At 38.8% G+C, this 20,444-nt stretch overlaps 1 protein-coding gene across 5 annotated transcripts in view; it reads left to right on the forward strand.

The window, feature by feature from the left end:
* Positions 1-20,444, forward strand: part of STK32B (serine/threonine kinase 32B) — a 189,328-nt gene that overhangs the window by 71,609 nt on the left and 97,275 nt on the right. The gene's annotated exons all lie outside the window — the stretch shown is intronic.

Consider the following 20,444-nt stretch of genomic DNA (forward strand, 5'->3'; position numbering starts at 1 on the left):
TCATTTGTACATGGGTGGAATATGGATGAAGCTTCTGACTGTATAAGGCACCAGTACAGGAAAGGCCTTTTGGCATGGTAGCATAGCGTGGGCTTATTTCTCTTCTACAGGAAGAGTCAGCACCTGCTCCCCTAATCATTAACGTAAAACAGTTGTCTACCAGCTGTACACAGGTGCCTGCGTTTTAAAATGCTCCTTGTACTCAATGGAAGTGAACCTCATATCTTGCCCTTTTTTTGTATGTCAGTTCTCATAGGAAGGTCAAATATCAGAATAACACCATGGGCATGGTGGGGCTTTTGGGGGGTTGTTTTATTTGGGTTTTTTTTGAGAGTGGGATTGTTGAGCTTTTATCTTTTACTCCCATTTTCAGGAAAAAAATCCTGTTTAAAACTCTCCACTTGTGGCTCCATGTTGGCCAGGTTGTCCTGGACCTGCCTGATACACCAGAAGGTTCAGAGCAGGCTTTGAGTAAGCCTCAAAAGTCTTGTAAGTGTTATCTTCCTCTTTTAAGCACTGAGTAGCTTACTAAGACGATAATCTTTTTCAAGAGGAGAATCTTCTTCACCTCTCCTCTTCAAAAGAATGTAGAAGAGTTTTGGTATATTGAGCATGCCTGAAAGCAGTAAAGAAAAGAATAGAAGCAATTTTTCTGAGTTGAGGAGGAAATATTAGTGTGTACTTGCAGTATGAGACCTACAGCCTCACTGCTTGAGATGTGGGATGTAAGTGCTGTTTGCTGAAGATCAGCTCAAATATGCTCTGTGTCTACCAGAGGCTTCTCAAGCTGTTTTGTGCCTTATTTATAAACTGGGATATTTGAAGTTCATTTAAACAGATAGAAAATGGCTGGTTCAAGAAGCTTGTGGTATTGGTCTCCAGAAAACGTTCTCCTTGTGCTTCATTCTTTGGGAACATCTTCCAGTTGTTAGGAAGTAGTTGACTTGTTTTGTGTGGCACTACCTGACTAGTTTTGACAAATAACTGAAGAATTCCCTGCTGAGATATTGTTCTCCCTCATTGCTCTCCCTTTATGTATTTTCATGCATTGTTTTTCTCTTCAAAGCACTCTTCTAACATATAAATTAAAGTAATCTTGCTTGCTAGGTTTTGTTTTCCAATCTTCCATAAAAATTGAAAAGCTTGTAAATTAACTTCTCTTTTCTTGTGTACTTTGATTCTGTTGCAGATTATTAGCTGCTACTTTGCCTTTCTCTTCGTGCAAAGATAACACAGCCACCCATATTTCAAAACCCAGAGCTGAGCTTGAATCACATTCCACCTCCTGCTATAATTCTCTTTCATTCCATTAAGTACATAGTCAAGTAGAAAAGTTCAGAAATAATAGTGCAACTGTAACTCTGCTACTCTGAAATTAAGTATGAAACTCTGGGGTATATCCTTTCTTTGATTCATGTGTGTATGTCCTCCAAATTAAGGGCTTAGAAGTTCAGATCAAAGTCAGAATATGCAGTGCTTCATCATGCATTTTCCATGTCAAGTTGAAGCTGAGTTTCAGGAACCAGTGGCTAGCAAATTTGACATCTTGACTGCAAACACTGCAACCACAAAATCAGCAACCACTTCAATCAAATATAGTTCAGGAATATTCCTGATGCTCTTTAAGTAAAACAATAGTGCCCAGAGACATTTATTGCCTAAACTGTGTTTTGGACAAAACATTTCTTCGCCAAAAGGAATAAATAGTTGAGCAACATGAGTCTTTCAGAAGCAATTCCAAATGATCAGAGTGTTCATAGGAGAGGAAATTAAAAACTATGGAATAAGGAAGACTTGAACTCTGCTGAAGTATTTAAGAAAATCTGAAAGACGTGTTTATTTTTTCCATTTGTTGTTTTTATTTATTTATAAGTTCCTGGAGCTGAGGAACCACTGAAAACTGACTCACATCTGAAGCATGTCGCTTAGTGTGTGACTATCAAGTAGCTGTGAAGAGCTCAAATATATTAATCAAAAGTTTCAAAAAAAAACCCAGAAGAAAAACAAAAGCCTGAAAATGTTTGTTTATTTTTAAAATCACAATATGTTTATTCAAATATCATGGCTCAGAAGCACATGAATGTCTCTAATTTATCAATATTGCCAGTATTCCCTACTGCCAGAATCCTATTGTATCCCCTGTGGGCTTAAGGGAGAAAAATGCTGTTGATTAATGAATAAAATGAACCTTGAAAGTTTTTTTACTAAATTTTATTCAAACAGTTAAATTCCCTGAGCAGGAATTTCAAACAGCTTAGTTCTGAGAGAGAGAAAGAGAGAGTAAGGAGTGAACATGGCACCGTTAACTTACCTTTCCTAAATGTGAAAATGGGATCTTGCAATCATTTCTGCCACAGGAAAGTTCAGCTAATTAATTCTCTCACTCTTCCCCTTCTCCCCTCCAAAAGTATGCAGAATACCTACTTTGCCTTTGGTGGGCTGAAGAGATTAGGTGTTTGTGTATAAAATGGGTGGTTTAGATCACTTGAAATATTTGTTCTTTTAGTTAATGGTCTACAGGTGAACTGACAGTTTGTTTCTCTGACAGACACAGACTCTCATACACCTAACCCAAAAGTTTTACATTTTGTAAAACTTTCAGATACTCTCTGTAACTTATGTGAAACACGATGTATATGCTGTCATCATGCCAAGTACTCAACTTAATTGCTTATTTGTACTGGCTTGGGATAATTTTCCTGAGTAAACTCCTCTTTTTTGACAATACTGTGTTTTCTGTGCTATGAAATCACTTACACATGAGTTGAGTGGTAAGAAATAGCACAAAGTTTTTGTTCAACTAAAGGCACGTGCCAATCTTAGTTAACCACTCATGATTCAAAATGAACATCCCAGCACCAGTAGAGAATTATATTTGCAGATGCAATAAGCCCAGAAACCATTCTGTCAGAACTGCACTCATATTCCTATAAACAGTACTGACAATTATTGATTCTACTGATTAAAATGTCTGGTAATTCAGCTAAAGAAGCAGCACATAGTTTTCATTATTAAGTCTAACAAATCTCTGTTAGACTTTCAAACTTGTTTGTCTCCCATATCACTTCTTCCATTGGTGAATTCCAAATGTCCTAACTCTTATAGCTCATCAATCTTTTAGAAATTTGCCATAAAATGCACATTAAAAGACCATGGCATTACAGCACAGATTCAGTTAGTCTTTCTGCAATAAGGTTTTGATCATGAAATTTTCCCCCTTTTCTTTTGAATCACCTGAAATATCAATATCCCAATTTTCTACCAAAGTATTTAAGGAAGAACTGCTCCTATGACATACTAACGAGTTGGTCCCTAATGAAAACCAGTCATTAGAAAGGCAATTACATTCACTGAGTGTGTATTTTACATAATCAAATGATACACACCAAGACACTGAACTGCATTTTATTTCATTTGATGTTAGAGTTGAGCTGAGCTCTTATGGCAGAGTGTGCCCACTGATAGGAATTGGGAAATCCTGACCGTTTAATATTGGCTTCTACTACTGAGGAGATGAACAGTTCTCAGCAACTTTAGGTTATCTTATTGTTTCAAATATGTATTGGTACCCACATAATTCACAGGGATGCTATGAATGCAATTAGAAGTCACTAATCAGTATTGCACTCGAGACCTATTAATTCTTCAATTCATATCAATGTGATATTCCTTCTCCTGAATGGCATTGAAGATTTCTCCCTTTCTAGCATAAAGATGACTGAAGGTGACTTACTTTTGCAGGGAGCTCATATCCTTTATTTTTAAAAGCTCAGTATGTTTGTGCTGTATCTCATGACTCCTGAGGTACAGGAAGGAAGGACTGCACGCAGAAATAGAGGAACAAAACAAGCAGTGGACTTACACAGGCAGCTTTTCTTCTGATATCAACAAGTCCGGTCCTGCAAAAACTAGCACACCTGACGATATTGTACGAATAAACTGGTCACACACTGTCACAGTTTGCCTCTGCAGACAGAGTGCGATGTGGACAGGCAGAAGGAGGGGATGGAGCAGGTTGCTCATGTGCCTCTTCTTGAGGACATGTTGTTGGTAAGCTGAACTTGAACAGCTGGACTTGAACAGCAAGAAAAAAGAAGTATGCAGCTTGAGATGAAAAATTAGTTTCTGGATCATGTTTCTGAGCAGTGCAGATAACTGTGGGGAAGAACCGGTGAGGGACGATAAGTCCCTTGACAAGAAATGGGTCTGTTGTTCTGGGAGAAGTGACAACAATGATGATTTAATAGACGAGATTAGTGCTAATGAATTGTGAGCACTTCAGTATTATTTTAACAAAGGGATTGATTCTCTGAGTTGGCACTGTCCTTGAAACTGGGTGTTCTCAACTGGAGCGGGAGTTGGTTTGAAAATGAGGTTGGTTTGAAATTGCTTGAATTCATGTAATTTAAAGTTTAGAACTAACCTAAAAGTGACCAGTATGCTGATTTAGCAAAACCAGTTTATTATGAACTTAATGTGGCATTTTTTATATGGTATTTCTCACTAATTTGACTTGAGGAAATAAACATTCAGCTAATATTAACTCTTTTTCTTCTGCTTCTTACTATGCTTCATTTTGACACTTACAGGAATAACAATTGACGTGGCCATGAAAAAGGGAAAAAATGGTGGCTGCTAGAAAGTTTTATCATTCGGAATTCCCTGAAGTTACAAAATTCAGGTTTTGACCCACTATGTCGAAATGTAAGAGACAAGAGGGCAAAATAGACCAAAACAAACCAATGGCTTCCTATGAATTACCGGTCAAATACACACAAATAAAAAAAGATTTCAGCTGGGAATCAAACAAATAAATACCCAGTATGGTGTAATTATAGATAAGCAAAGTCATAAAAAGCAGAATTGGATACTTATAATTTGTATAAACGTATTTTGGTAACTTTCTTGTTACACAGTACAACAAAATGCCATTACTAACTGCCTAAAACACTGTTTTATTCCCTCCCAAATACTAAGTCTGGATAATAAGCCTAGAAAAATAAGAAAAGTAAGACTTGCTGTAGCTGGGGAGAAAGTGCGTACCTCAGAATATTTGAAAAATTCAAATGTATACATGTCAGCGGATCTGGCAAATATATGAGCAGACCATCAATGCAAAGAATTTGCTACACAGAATTTAGTTATGCCACTGTTGTGGAAAATGGCTGGGGACTTGTACAAAGTGCTGAAAATGTAACTTTCCCAGCTGCCAAACTGTTGATCTGGAAGTATTTAGGTAGAGGCGTCCACTGGCCTTTTTGTGTGCTCTCTGATGAAACCCTAGTGCTTCAAAGGGCTTCCTTCCTACCTTTTAAATATTCATTTCATACACAATTTATGCCATTGGTATGTAGACCAAACTTCAGTACTGCTGGTACCTTGATGGCCTCATGCTGCCATCAGCTGATTGTGCAGTTTTTACCCTTTTAGCATTTCACTAATTGCTGGTGCTCTTCTATTTCCTTTCCCATTCCCACTGGATCATTCTGTTGAGAACTGGTGCATCAGCAGTGCCAATAACAAAGCAAGCTACTTATAATAGTGGCAAAGAAAGAAACAAATAGTTCATCATTCCTTACAGGTCTTTAAATAGATCTTTTAAAGGTACTTTTTTTCTTCCATAGTAATTGCTTTGATTGTTTTTATCAAGTTCTGTGGAATTTTGTGCAGTGGGTGTGAATGCAATGCATATTTTTATTATTAATTATTTTTCTTCTATATTGTGACAGAAGCCTTGAAGCTGTGAGATAAGGCGATTTACAGTCTGGCATTTGCTAAAATAATTGTATTAGCCCACTTTTATTCTTAATATTACTCCCTTGATGATTCATTTGAGGTGAATTTTTATCTCATACTCTTCCCTTATCTTTCTGAGCACAGACTGTCATCACTTATGCCTCATTATAAATGTCACATTACAGATATGATCACTTTTGAGCTTCTCTGATTAAATAGTGATTTTCTTTCCTCATTTTATAAGTACGAAAACACCAGTAAGCTATACTTAAAAAGTAGTGTGCTTCTTTTTGAAAGACCTGCTTCCCAGCAGGTAAGAAGACTTGCTTTAAAGATTCCCATTTGGATCTGCTTTTCTATATGAACTAATGCAAATAGTCAAGTCACTGCTCAGTGATTAAGTCAGAGATGGTTCACAGGAAAGTAATTTGGGTGGACGTGATTTGGTGCAGAGCCAAAATGGAAGGGAGATGCTTTAGCACCCAGTAGCACAATATCAATCTCTACCAGCAGAGCCCTGGGGTGGGGATCTCAGGACCAGTGTTAACACCAGCAGGGAAAGGAAGGGAGGAGATGATTTGGACTGTGCAGGTGGGGTGTATAAGGCCAGCTGGGCAGAGTCACAGCCCAGACTGCTCTCCTGGCAACTGGAGTCTTTTATTCAGAAGTGAAATGGGGATCTTCTGGTCTTTTCCAATGACGGTGGTGCAAGTGGCATTCGTTCTCCCCCTTCTATGTAATAAGCTGGTAGGTAAAGCCAAGGAAATGTCAGATTGTTTTCCTCATAAATATCCATTTGAAACAGGCTTCCATCACAAACCAGTGCTGACTGATTGCTCCTCCACTGGGAAGCCAGACTGCAAAAATCTCTGACCTGGAGATCTGCCCCTGCATAGCAGAAGAGCTGTGCTCATGTTAAAATGGGATGCTATTGACAAAAACCAGAACAGTGACAGAAGGCCAGTGTTTGCCTTGCCTATGATTACAAAGCCACCTCTTCCTTTCTTTTCATTTGTTTTGCAGAGCAGCCACACCTACAGCTTGCAGTAAAATGTGCTTTCCTGAGGCAGAAGCAGAAACCAGAATGGTACACTGACGGTCTCGATAGGATGTGCAGGATGCTCTGCACTCATTGTTTCTTCCTTGCTACAAGTCTGAGACTGCTGAATATTGTCATCATTACAGAAGAGAAGAGAGATGACAGAGATTTATCCCACTGGTCTAATGCTCAGGGGTGTATATAGGTGACTCTGTATTTACACACAGCTGGATGAACCTATAGATATAAAACATTTCCTGATTATTTACATGTCTATTTAAAGATGTGGCCTAAGGATTACAGAAGAATGTGAGATTAAGAAAGAAATGTAGATTTTGTCCTTGCCAGTCTTGTAGTTAGGCTGTTACCCAACTTCATTCTCAGAATTTCATCTTTCTTGACTGCTTCCACTGTATTTCTGAATCTGTACTCAAGACCACAGTTAACACATATGTTCACAAAGGATGATTTCTGCAGCTATTTGTCTCTTTCTGTCAGAGGATAAATTTACAGCTTCAGTTTACATGTTTGTATGCTAAAAGTATCTTTCCACTCTCATGTGCTATAGTGTGTAAATTGCCGTCACCCTCTTTTAGAAGCTTTGGTTAATGTGTACAACAAAGCAGCGTTTCTTTCTTGGTCCCAGTCCCAACCCAAAATGTTTTTCAGTCTCATACTAGCTTATTAAAGGAATATATTGTTTCCATTGTCCCATCCAATTTAGCTACAGCTGCCAGCCTTAGCACTAAGAGTCAGATCCACTGCAATTATTACTTCAAATTAAGACAAATACAACTTGGGGGGACAGTTTATAATGATTTTCTCTTAGTGTGCAGTAAGATAAATTTGCTGCCATTGGAGCTGGCTGAAATTTTTCCAGGAAAATGAGGAAAACCTCAATTAAAGTGAATCAAATGTTCTGAAGACATGTGTCAATTAAGAGAAAACTTTGTTGGAAACCTGGCCCCTTCTTGTCTTGCCTGGAGGACTGTTAGACAGCCAGACTCTAGCCTCCTTTGCTAGTGGGTTGTGAAGAAGAAAGAGCTCCCAGGCCGGCTTTCCGCCTCCTTCCCCCATATGCAGACTGGTGATCTACACCCACCTCAATGTCTGGACTGCCCAGCTTTGAAGCTGTCACATCAGCAGACCGGTGCCTTTCCTGCACCCTGTGGGAAGAAGCTCCATAGCAGCATGGAAGGTCAGAAGCTCCTGCTGCAAGTTTTCTTCAGGAAATATCCAAAGGTAATACTTGGGTTACTATATCCCCAGAAACACTTTCCACCGCTCCCCTTGTATCCTGACATAACAACAACAACAACAATGCTAACAACAACAACAACAACAACAATAAATTTAAGTGACAAAACTCTTGTACTCTGGTTGTGGTAGTATTTCTACCAGCTTTTCTAGTGCTTGGGCACAGGGTTAAAAAGAAAAAAAAAAAGGATAAAAACCTGGGATTTCCATGGATGTTTTGAGCATCAGTGAACCAAATTTTGAAGCACTGTTGCTTAAATTTCCTTCCCCCTCCTATTTTATTTATAAAGAAATAGGTTGAGAGAGATTCAGGGTAAGATCAGGCCATACGTGTGTTGAGGCAGGAGAGGTCAGGAAAGGAAGCACCACTTCATCCTGTCTTACTGAGCCACTGGAAAAAGCAACTGTTCAGCCATTAGCTCAGCAATACAGAGAAACGACTGTAGCTCTTCAGCTGTAGATTTGGACATCCATGACAACTGCATCCAACTTATTCCCTGTCTCATCTTCTTGACCAATAATACAACCGATTCCTGGCAGGAGGCCTGTAGTGGTGCAGGACATGCAGCCAGGGAAGTCTTCCTGACAGACACCAATAAGTCCATTGATAGCTACTGTAAACAATTAATATCTGCTGTATTTTGTTGTATCCTTAATATGTAAATAGTGATTCAAGAAGCCCTACATGTGGAAGCTGGGAAGTAGTGCATGCAAGGAAGTATGTTCTTTCAGTATTACTCCTTCATATCTGCTCCTGTTCGCATCAGGAGACAAGACGCCTGATGACATAGGCTCTGGGTGCAGCCCTGAATTTAATAATCCCTTCTTAGTGCAATGTTGCTTTCGAAGGTGATCTTCTTTGCTGTCATTGGGGTCTCTCCCTTGTTCCTGACAGTTTGACATACTCCTCCTCTCTGCACCTCTGTTAAACTAAGCACTGTTACCGCAAATAACATCACTCTGCCATGTTAAAATTAAAAAAAGAAGAGTAAATTTTGAAGGCTTGACAGACAATTTTGCAGAATAAATTTAAATGTCTGGGGTGAGGTAGAATGACAGTAGTTGACAGCTGAAGTTCCCTCCTTGTGATTGCTCTGGATCAACTTGATAAACTCAACTGTAAACTAGGAAGGCAAGAGTTATCTCAGTTTTATAACAAATCTTAACATTTATTGTGACTATAATTGGAATTGGGAAAACAAGATGCTGAATCTAAGAGTGGCAATAAGATTTGATTATTCATATTCTGAAATGAAATTCTGCCATGACAAAAATATTGCTCTTTGGTGGCAGTCACAATGAATAAAAAACGGTGAATCATTGATGGTATTTCCCAGAAAATTTAAACAAAGATAAAACAGGCAGAATTAGAGTTAGTTACTATTTTCACGTGATGCGATCATAAAATCCCATTCTTGGGTAGACAATCCCAAAGAAGCACATCCTCTCTGACAGGTATATTTGTACCAGGTGCTCTGCCTGGAGGATGATGCGAGGAAGACCTAACCTAGCACTGGCTGCCATTCTCCCAGATACTCTTCTAAGCCTGGGACTGCCATACAGTGCACTGGCTTACTCAGAGATTTGGCTAATTCATGGCACTGAACTTGGATAAAGTAATGCAGTAAAAAGTTTTTTTCCTTTTTTCTTTAGAGATATAGTCTTCCCCAGGATCTGAGGACTGTAGCAAACCTCTTCTGTTTCTGCTGAGAGCATGGAAGAACTTTCCTAACATAGTGCTCACAGTGCTGTGCATTTCACAAAACAAAAAGACCCAAAAGATCTGCCAAGGGAAGATGTTCCACTTCACATATTAAGAAAAGGAGGGGACATGAACATGTGGCAGATAACAGAAGCCCCTCAGTTCCTATGGTAATAAGTATGGCACAAGAACTGCCATGAAACAGAACACTAAGAATCTTGGGGTTTGGTTATCTGACTGCTTGTATTCAAATTAATTTAGTTTAAAAGGCTGCCAGCTGAGAAATAACCATAGATATGTCCTAACCTCCATCCTCATGGTGATGTGAGCCAGTGCAGGTTACTTTGTGACCAGCTGTGTGTCTGACCACTACAGTATGTGTGCCAACTCAATTGCTTATCATTATATGGGGGTAAGATGTGTTAAACAGAGATTTCTGAGCAAATTTTCTTCCTTTAGGTTTCACTGATATGCTGGTAATAATGTAGAGATAGCAATATAAAAAGATTAAAAAAAAAAGGCACAAGGAAAGTGCATATAGTTATTTAATTTTACTTATTCCTATAACTGCCTTAAAGAATCTCCTTCTTACTTCAGGTTCTCTAACCTAAAGGGCTCTTCACTCTTTCCATGTCTCCTTGCAGTAGAACTTGTTCTTGTTAAAGAAGGTGTCATTTACATGAAATTGAACATTAACCAAAAGCTTCTTCAGAAGGGGTTGAGGAACAGAGACAGAAAAATAGGGAAGTTTTCATTATTTGCCTTTTTATTGGATTATGCATCATAACATGGTGCATTTGCAACTTTGGACAGATTTCCAAATACACCCTTCTCTCTGCCTGACTTCACTGTAGACTAAAACCTCTCTCTGCTCCTCTCTCCGGTCCTCTTTTTTTAATGTGAATAGATGAAAGTCTGTTTTCCTGGAGCTAAATGTAAAATCAATTAGGTGATCAGAAGCAAGATATGCACCACAGTTAAAGGAAGGAATTTAGCACTTTTACAACCAGCATAAGTCAGAAATGCTATTTAATATTTGCCTTTTTGCTGATCAAACAAAAAATGTTCACTGTCAGTCATATTTATCAACCCTTCTGTAGTGGTCAAAATGTACATGTGAATGTGATGCACTGATCATATTAGGGACTTCCCAAAACGGAAAAGACAAGCTCTAGAGGACTTGAATTCTTCCCAGCTGACTTCAGACATCAGCCTCGTCCCCTTGGGCTACCTCTGTAATCAATTGGAAAAAGAGGGAATCTCTAGAGAGTAGTTAGCACACCTATCTATGATCAGGACTGTCTGCTTACTACACAGTGATCCTAGAGAAACTACTCTTCTAACCCAAAGCACATTAATAATGTGCCTGAAGGTGGTTTGGGCAAAACTAGGTCTAAGAAACTCAATTCTAGTATGTTGTTGGGTTCTTGCCCAGTTGGATTTATGAATAATTTTCTAGAAAGCAAACAAACCCCTCTTTATTTCTCTGTTTTCCAAGATTTCTCTTAGGTTTGGTGTATGGGTGAAAACCAACAGTAAAAAGAAAAGGTTGTTTCATGTATGCTCATGCTGCTTGGGGAATCACTTAAATCACACTGTTATCTTATGTTCCTTCCAGAAGAATTGATTGTAAGGAAATTTTTGTGGGGGAAAAAATTAGCTTTAAGTTGAAACTGAAAACAGCTTTCTGTCCTCAGTTAAAACAACAGAGAGACAATAAGCTTCATTTGCTCTGCACTACTTCCTTCACATTACAATTCAGATTTTTGCTTCATCTTTTGGGCATGGAAAGCTTGCAAAACAACTTGTATGCCAATTAGGAAGGTAAGCCTGAAATGAGCTAGTAAAGATTCAACAGAGTGAGCAGTGTTTCAGTCCAACTTGTTTAATTTGTTTTAACATTTTAGAAATGTTCACAATTAAAAAATGGAGTACACCATACTAAGAGAAACGTCTGGTTTCACTACAAATGTTAGTAGGCATCTACATGTGATTGAAAGCATTATACTTCAGCACCGCAATTTTAAATTAACTACTTTATTTACAGAAAATAGGGGGAGCTGCTTGGGTGAAACCTTTTGAGTGGCTGTTTTTATTCACCAGGGGTAGTATTGGAGTGGAGAAGATTCTGCAGGAAACTGGCTGAAAAGCGTTTGGATATTTCTGACAAAAACAAAAGAAGATGAACTATTCATTGCAGTAGCAGAGAGAGGTTTTAGTGTACAGTGAAGTCAGGCAGAGACAAGCGTGTATTTGGAAATCTGTCCAATTCCAGTGAGACAACTAGCTATAGAAAGTGTACGTGTGTAAGATAAGCTTGACCTGCTTTTTCTAGGTCACATACAAGGAAAAATGAAGGGTTTTGTGTAGCTCAGAGGAAAATCTGGTTCATGCCTAAGTAAATAAGAAAAGCACTATTTTAAGCCTCTCAAGCCATGCAGAGTGCCTCACGCACACAGATACATGTATACAATTGCCGCAGTGTCTGAGGTTACATACAGCAAAGACTTATGCCTATTCTTAACTCCAAAATGTGTTCATTTGTTTTTCATTCATTGAAGTTTTTCATGTGCTGAAAGTTAAATTTTGTTATGATTGAAGCTTAATGGTGAGTGCTGCAACTTTGATGTTTCTTTGGTTCATAAACCTGAAAAAAAGACTCTTATAAATTGTCTCTAAAACAGAACTGTGTTTGAAGTTAAAAATAGCGAGGGTTTAGAAATAATTTGTTGTAATCTATAACAATTTGACTGCTGAACTTTGGGTTCCATCAAAGTATGAGTCCAGACCTGCAACAGTCTTTTTCCAATAGCTGCTGTTACCCCAGCAAAACTTTATTGTTAAATACTATGAAATTTTAGGTTATTTGGTCTGATTGAAATCCTTGTTTAGTAATTAGTGCTTATCTCTATTTAGAAATGTTGGTAACTATTTTTTTTTTTAAATCTTCCGCTAAATGAAGTATTGTGAACCTCAAATAATGAGGTTGTGAGAAAGAGGGAGGGGAAACAGAGGAAATTCTCCATGAGATGAACATCTGCTCAAACTCTGTTCTTCAACACTCCTTTTATTGTATGTAGCCCCAGTTTAGAAAGCCAATCAGTTAGCTGCTGTATGAAAAGATCACAGAATCACAGAACTGTTTGGTTTGGAAGTGACCTCTTGAGTTCATCTAATCCAAGCCCCAGCTCAAGTAGAGTCACCTAAGGCAGGTTGCCCAGTTGGGATTTTAATCTCCCCAAATGAACACTCCACAGCCTCTCTGGGCAACCTGTTCCAACATTTGACAACCCTCACTGTGAAGAAATATTTCCTTGTGTTTAGATGGAATTCATGTGTTTTAATCTGTGCCCATTGCCTCCTGTCAGTGGGCACCACTGAGAAGAGTCTGTCTCCCTCTTCTTCTTCATTTCTGCCCTTCAGGTATTTATACACATTGATGAGATCCTGTACAAAAAATGCTCCAGTCCTTTAATCACCTTTGTGGCCCTGCACTGGACTCTTTATTGACTGGGAAACCCAGAACTGGATGCAGTAATTCAGATATGGCCTCACCAGTGCTGAGAAGGGAGGAAGGATCACCTCACTTGACCTGCTGGCAACACTCATCCTAATGCAACTTAGGATGATATTGGCCTGTTTTGCTGCAAGGGCACATTGCTGGCTTTTGGCGAACTTGGTGTTCATCAGGAATGCAAGCTTCTTTTCTGCAAAGCTGCTTTCCAGTCAGTCAGCCCCAGCATGCACTGGTTGTTCCTCCTCAGGTGCACATTTCACTTTGTTGAACTTCAGAAGGTTCCCCTTCATAAATCTGTACTGATTACTCCCAATTACAATCTTGTCCTTCATGTGTTTGGAAATGATTTCCAGGATCAGTTGCTTCATCACCTTCCTAGGGATTGAGGTGAGGCTGACCAGCCTGTAGTTCCCCACATCTTCCTTATTGCCCTTTTTGAGGATAGGAGTGACACTTGCTTTTCTCCAGTCTCCAGCCACGTCTCCCAACTGCCATGACCAAAGAAATGAAATCAACCAGCTCCCTCAGCATTCATGGGTGCAATCCATCAGGTCCTATGGATTTACGTATGTCCAGTTCATTTAAGTGCTCCTTAACCTTGTCCTCCTCCACATAGGGTCTTTCTTGCTCCAGGTTTTCCTTGCCCTTCACATCCCTTGCCAGACTCAACTCCAGGTCAGCCTTGGCTTTCCTAACCCTATCCCTGCAAGATCGGACAGCAACTCCGTGTTCCTCCTGGGTCACCTGCCCCCACTTTCACCTCTTGTACGCTTCTTTTTTCTGTTTAAGTTCAGTTAGGAGCTACTTGCTCTTCCATGCTGGCTTCCTACTGCCTTTGCTTGATTTTCTACTCATTGGGACGGACCATAATTTACAAATATAAAAACTTTTGCAAGTTGAAGACTGAGGTCTGGACTTGCATCTCAAATTCAGTCCATGTTTTCAGTCCATTATTGCCAATAAGCTTTTTCCTTGTCCACATCTTTCCCAAGAACTTACTTTTCTTAGGGAGCTGTTTCCTGTATTGGTAGTGGGGCACTTGTTTGTGTCAGTAGTTTCTCTGAGTTCTTCACATATGCTGTCTGTTGCTTGCTTTAATTGGATGTGCTCGAGACAAGCAGGGGACAAGAGAGACTAGCTGGCACTATACAAATAATTGCTACTGCTGTAGTGCCATGTGCGTATGAAGTGATATAAATTGGCAGTGATAATAACACAAAATGATACTGAAGAACTTGACGAACATTCGCCAAGTCACAGCACATCTCCAACACAGCTGAATGGATTTTAGAGGCTGCATTCAGATGAGAATATCAGCAAATCCCAAGTGCCTTCTATATATGCTCTTATTCACTCAACCAGAATAGAGGTCTCATGTAATTGTGATGTACCTACTGTAAAGAAGGCTATACATAGAACAGGAGATAGTGGACAGTTTTCTTTAATCCCCTCAACAAAATGGATATGAAAGATAAAACTCTTGGAAAGAAAATTGATGAAGAATGAACCTGACTTTGGACTCAGAGAGTAAAGCTGAGTGAACTTGGTGAAAGCTGCCATGCTTTTCGTGTTAGCAGAACAATTAAAATGAGCTTTGACCATATTGCATCCAAGTCTGCTAAAAATCCTAAACAAATAGGCTGAGACATGAGCCTATTTTGCATTCATTTGCAAGTTTTACTTTATCATTGGTCTATAATATTTGAGAAAACACAGACTTTATCATGAGACTGTGCCATTACATTTACAAGTATAGGAGCAAATGAACCAGAAAAGTAATTAATTTTCTCCTGAAAAACAAATTGTCAGAAAGCACTTTTAGAGATGGACCACTTGGAAAAATGGATCACTTAATGTATTGGAATAAAAATGCTGTCAGAGTCATAGTGATTGCTAGCAATGTGGCTGTGTGGTAATTTTTCTGCTTTCAATCATAGTGCACCAAAAATTCATCTTATTTGTCTGAAATTTTCTAGGCCTCAAGCAAATGTTTGTGAAGGTTTCAACTAATGTCACTCATCTCAAAAGTTACCTCCTGCAGTGGTCTTTCTTGGAATAAGTTCGTCCAACCCTTGTCTACAAAATTTGGAGAAGTATCATTGTTCCTGGGTTAGAGAGCAGAGCTGGGACATGATGCTGCTGAGCTGAGGAAGGGAACTAATTGCAGTCTTCCACTACCCAATGGTGTGGTGGTGATGACATAAAGATGGCAATATCTACAGATGGAGAAAAACTCTTTTTAAAAGAGATGTACACTGAAAGGAAGAGTAACAAGAGTGACATGGTGCAGCAAGAGAAATCCCAACTGGATATAAGCAAAAAGTCTCTTCAAAACTCAATGAATGGCTGGAACACACTTCTTGGAGAAGCTGTGGAATTTCCAACCTTGGAGATTTTCAAAACTGCCCTGGACAAGGCCCTGGGCAACCTTATCTAATTTTGAAATTAACCCTGCTTTGAGCAGGAGGTTGGACCTGTTGACCTCCAGAGAGTCTTTCCATCTAAAATTATTCTACACACCTGTCTTAATGTTCAGTGAACACTACCTAATCACAATCTAAAATATGTGTACCTCACATGACTGCAGGCCATATGCAAACCCTGGCTCTAAGCTCTTCACCCCCAGTCTAGAGGAACAGAAAACAGTCTAAACAGTAAGAACTCTTTCTAATTTAATAGATGACCACCTACATTTAATCACATGGTTCTCTACCATACCAGAGAAGACACCATGATTAAGGACAAGCAAAATATCCACAGTTATTACCATAACCCACATCTCAAATGACCTCATCCTTTGCTAGCATGTGCAAAATGAGAGGCAGAAATAAAGAAGCTTCCTTTAGACAGAGCAAAGCATTGGTTGATTAGAGCCAGCTGAAGGAGTAAAAGAGAAGCCGCTCTAAGGCAAACCATCTCACATGATCAGGACTCACAAGGAACTTGAACAGTTCAAAACAGCATTGATCAATAACCTGAAGTTTACACATATAAAAATACATTAACGAGGTTTATTTCATTAGGTGAAAGCAAAGTGCATAGTAAATCAACAAACAACAGTTATTTGTTTTGCATTTTGCTTGTATGTGTTGAGTTCATTAGCGTTCTTTGCTGCCTGCCTGTTGCATGGTTGCATAGCTCGTGATGAGCTGAGCCAAATGCTGTGGCAGTGCACATGGGAATGATGAGCAGTTACTTCTCAGATCAGAGAGGGTTTGTGGCCTTGTCTCCTCAACGTCCTGGAGGGACAAAAAGACTTTTCCTCCATGTGTGGATGAATACTAAACTGTCTGTAATTGATAACCCTTAGCTGGTTGGGAGCTAAAATTAATTGGTGTTGGTTATATGAATATATACTATGCTAATAAGTCTGTAACATGTCTCTTACTACCTTTGTTGAGACAGAAATTCTTGGTATCTTTCAACTTCATCAACAGGCTACTTTTTATTTTTTTTTCTAAGTTGTCCTGTTTGGTCACAGCAGAGCTAAATAGAATTTGAGAAGGTATTTCAAATAAGCATAAACAACTCAATTCTTTATAGAAGAGTTTTCCTGTTCTCAAAAGTTTTCTTACATAATCCCAAAAGATATTTTTATATATTTATAAAGAAATAAAGGAAGTAATTGTCTTTTGTTTTTAACAGCATTTGGAGAAATTACTCTTGTCTTTCTGAGTTTGGAAATAAATGTTTTTCCATTGCTTTGAAACAATAGAGTTCTATCAAATATTTTGCAAGCACAAATTGCAAACTCCAATAACCAATGTTTACCCATTTTCCAAAAGGACAAAAGAAATCTATAGAAATGTAAGCAAAACAGACATTATGAAGGATCATTTCCAACATGCCTTCATAATACTTGCATACTTGTATTTAAGAAGTTCATAAATCTTGGGGGTTTGTCTCTTGAGGCTTGTCCTTGGCTGGCAGAACACACAAACTTGACATTACTTTGATTAGTTTGAACATCTCATTTTATGAAATATGTAATTCAAAGATAAGTATTTGCTATTCCCAGTCACAGTGGGTATAATAGTTTTCAGGACACCTTTTCAGCACAGGCAGGTTTGTAAAGATTTGATGTATGAATGAACAAAGTTACTATTTTTGGCACCCATACTATACTATAACTGATACCTACACCAGCCTATATTATACCTATATTATATTCCACCATACCTATACCAGGGAGTTTTGGACCTATATTTTTCTCCTCTACCTAGCTCTTCAGTGTACAGTTCTTTGGCAAATGCCAAATTATTCAGGCCTTTAAGTGATATGTTCTTTTTCAATACAGCAAGTCTTGGGTGAACCTATTGTTGCTTAACAATGGATGAGGAGTATTCTATAACATAGTTACACAAATTGGACTATTAAAAAAAACCGAAGCAAGACAAACATATCAAGAAATAGTGACACCAGAACCAGTAATTATGCCCTCTATTTGCATAAGGACATTACGGCAGAATCTTCTTAATTGCAGGATAATGCATCACCTGTACATGATGATGATGCAAGTTGCCTATAACCTCATAAATTCATTGGTAATATCTTTGAATTCTAAGTACTGTATGCTACACTATATTTTAATGTCACACAGGTTTAGTTTTTCTTTAGCAATCAAACATTTCCATATGGTATAATCTATAGCATATAAGTGTTAATGATTTTGTTAGCTTTTAATGTACTTTCTTACCAATTCCAAGCACAAGATTCCTTAGATTCAGGTTAAAGCAGTGAATTTTTACTAATTTTACAATTGCTTTTTTACTATATATCAAGCAAAACCTGTTTATATTTCTCTGCTACCTAATGCATACTGCTTTTTGTAAGTTACATACAGACTACCAATTGATTTTTTTTTTTTTGTTCAGTTGTTTGCTTCTTTCAGATAAATGAGTGTAACAAGGCTGTGTGCTATACTTTTGCAGTATGTTTTACTTTATAAAGGAAAGATAAAATGCTGATTTTTCTACCCCAGCAAAATATAAACCCCTTTTTATATAAACTCTGACTGTACAAGTTACAAGCCAGTTAGATGTGGGATCCTAGTTATTTGGAACATTAATCCTAGTAAATGTTATTATATTATTGACACTTAGGTACCTGGTGACTTCTTTATGCTATGTGTCATGCAGAGAGTACAGAAGAGTTTTCTCTGTCCCCAAAAGCTTCGAGGACAAGCAGAAGAACTGGGAAAGCTCCCGGAGCAGTGCTTGCGTGGGAAGGGTGAGAGGGCAGTGCAGCTGGGCAGCCACATCCCCATCCTCACCTGCAGCTGCATTTGCTGTGCCTTGTCTAGTCTTGTGAGTGTGCTGCCCTGCCCATTTCACCTCATATTTCCCAGGGAGACTCTAATAGCATTTTCCATTGTTCTCTCTCCAGAGGCAGTTTCAATGCATTCTTATTTTGTGCAAGCCTTAAGAGCTCTGCAGAAAACAGTCTTGTCTTAGTATGCTCATGACATTCACTGGGCATCTTTATTACGCAAATACAGCTGCAGCATTGATTGCCTCTGTTTAGCAATGTAGCAAGATGACTCCTTGAAATTAGGAGTCGTGTAGAACTATACATAATGTAAAAAGAAAGTCAGTAACTATTTTGCTGGTAAAAATTTGTTTCATTTCTGTGAAAGCCAAGAAGAATCAGCTGTGGTAGCATGATGCTTCACATCATTGGTTTTCCAGCAGAAAGCAGGTCTTCTTTCAAAAGCTTGTCCTTAAGTAAAAGTCCCAATTTTCAACTTTGCTGTACCTCCCAAAAAGGGTTCCCCAACCTTTAGGATCCACCGCTTACTGGCATAGTTTCCTAGGAGATTGCTATAGCATTGGCAGTCTACTGTTTCTGTAGATTTTGTTGTGAGATAAAGATCCTAGGAGATCTGGAGATCCCTGGAAACATCAGAGCTTCAAGCCCCAAGAGCCTGGTTTGGGATAAGGGCTCCAGCATTTGAACTCCTTTGTGAAGTTTAAAGTTTAGTTTTGAACAATCTTTCCTACAGAGAAGAAATTCTCATTGACAAACAGACTTAGTGGTAACTAACTCGGGTAATTAAAACCCTATCATCTGAACACTCAAGACTGCAACACCAGTGAAGCACCATAAGTGGAGCTGACTCTTCCCAGAGAAGCTGGTACATTCACACAACACCGCACAGGGGTGCTAGCTCGGGTTCAGGAAGCCAGACTAGCCTAACTAGACCAGCCTCCTGCTTTGCCAGAGGTAGTAAATTCTGCTTTCACAAAAGGGGCAATGCCTCCGTGCCACATCTAACTTTGTATCTGGGTGAGGTGGTTTCTTTGGACCTAGCTCAGACATCTCCATGAGGTTGCAGTAGGCAGTCCAGATGCAGCCGCATGATTTCTCTGAAGGAAACCAGTCTGACCAGTTAAAGAGGGTCAAACCATTACCTGCCTGCTCTCCCTTGGACAAACTGAATTGGCTTATAGAAGTTTTCCCAGATGGGATCTGTCTGTGTTTGAAAGGTTTCTCAAGGCTTTGCTAGTCCAGGCCAACGCTGACCAGCTCTGCAACAGGAATTGAGAAGGGCTCACAGAGGGAACCCACAAGGCACAAGGCCAGTTCTTCCCAAGCCCTTGGTGTTCCTTGGTTTGACTGCAAAATTAGGAAGCAAGGCACTGTTATGGCTCTCTGCTTTGCATTGTTCCAGGACATCTACATCTTCACTGGGAAAATCTACAGTCACTAGGGGCTTCATGTCACTAAAAAAATTACCTCCTGCCTTTAATGCTACCAAGGGAAAACTGGAAAAAGATCCTTCTTTAAATTTGTAATTAGGAGCTACCAAGACTTAATCATTTATCATATTCAGTACAGTGCAGAGGTGTTATCTGACTGTCTGAACTGTGCATATCTTGCTTTAACTGATTATCTCAGATTTATGAAGTTTGGTTTGGGCTTAATGATGAAATTTTTGTAATGTGTTTTTAATCTTAAATTAACATCATATATAAAATATCCATTATGATGTCCTCTTCCCCAGGTAATACATATGAAAAAAGAACTCAGGATACTGGGTGCCTCATCTGGCAGGATTTCAACAAAAAATTACCCTGGCTAACTAAGATGAAGGAATGCAAAGGGGAAAAATTATCTTAATAATTCATCTGTAACTGCTTTTGTGAAGAGACAGAGATACAAATAATAAATACAAATAAGATATAAATACAAAA

This window comes from Harpia harpyja, chromosome 2 (assembly GCF_026419915.1).
Source record: "Harpia harpyja isolate bHarHar1 chromosome 2, bHarHar1 primary haplotype, whole genome shotgun sequence".
NCBI lineage: Eukaryota > Metazoa > Chordata > Aves > Accipitriformes > Accipitridae > Harpia > Harpia harpyja.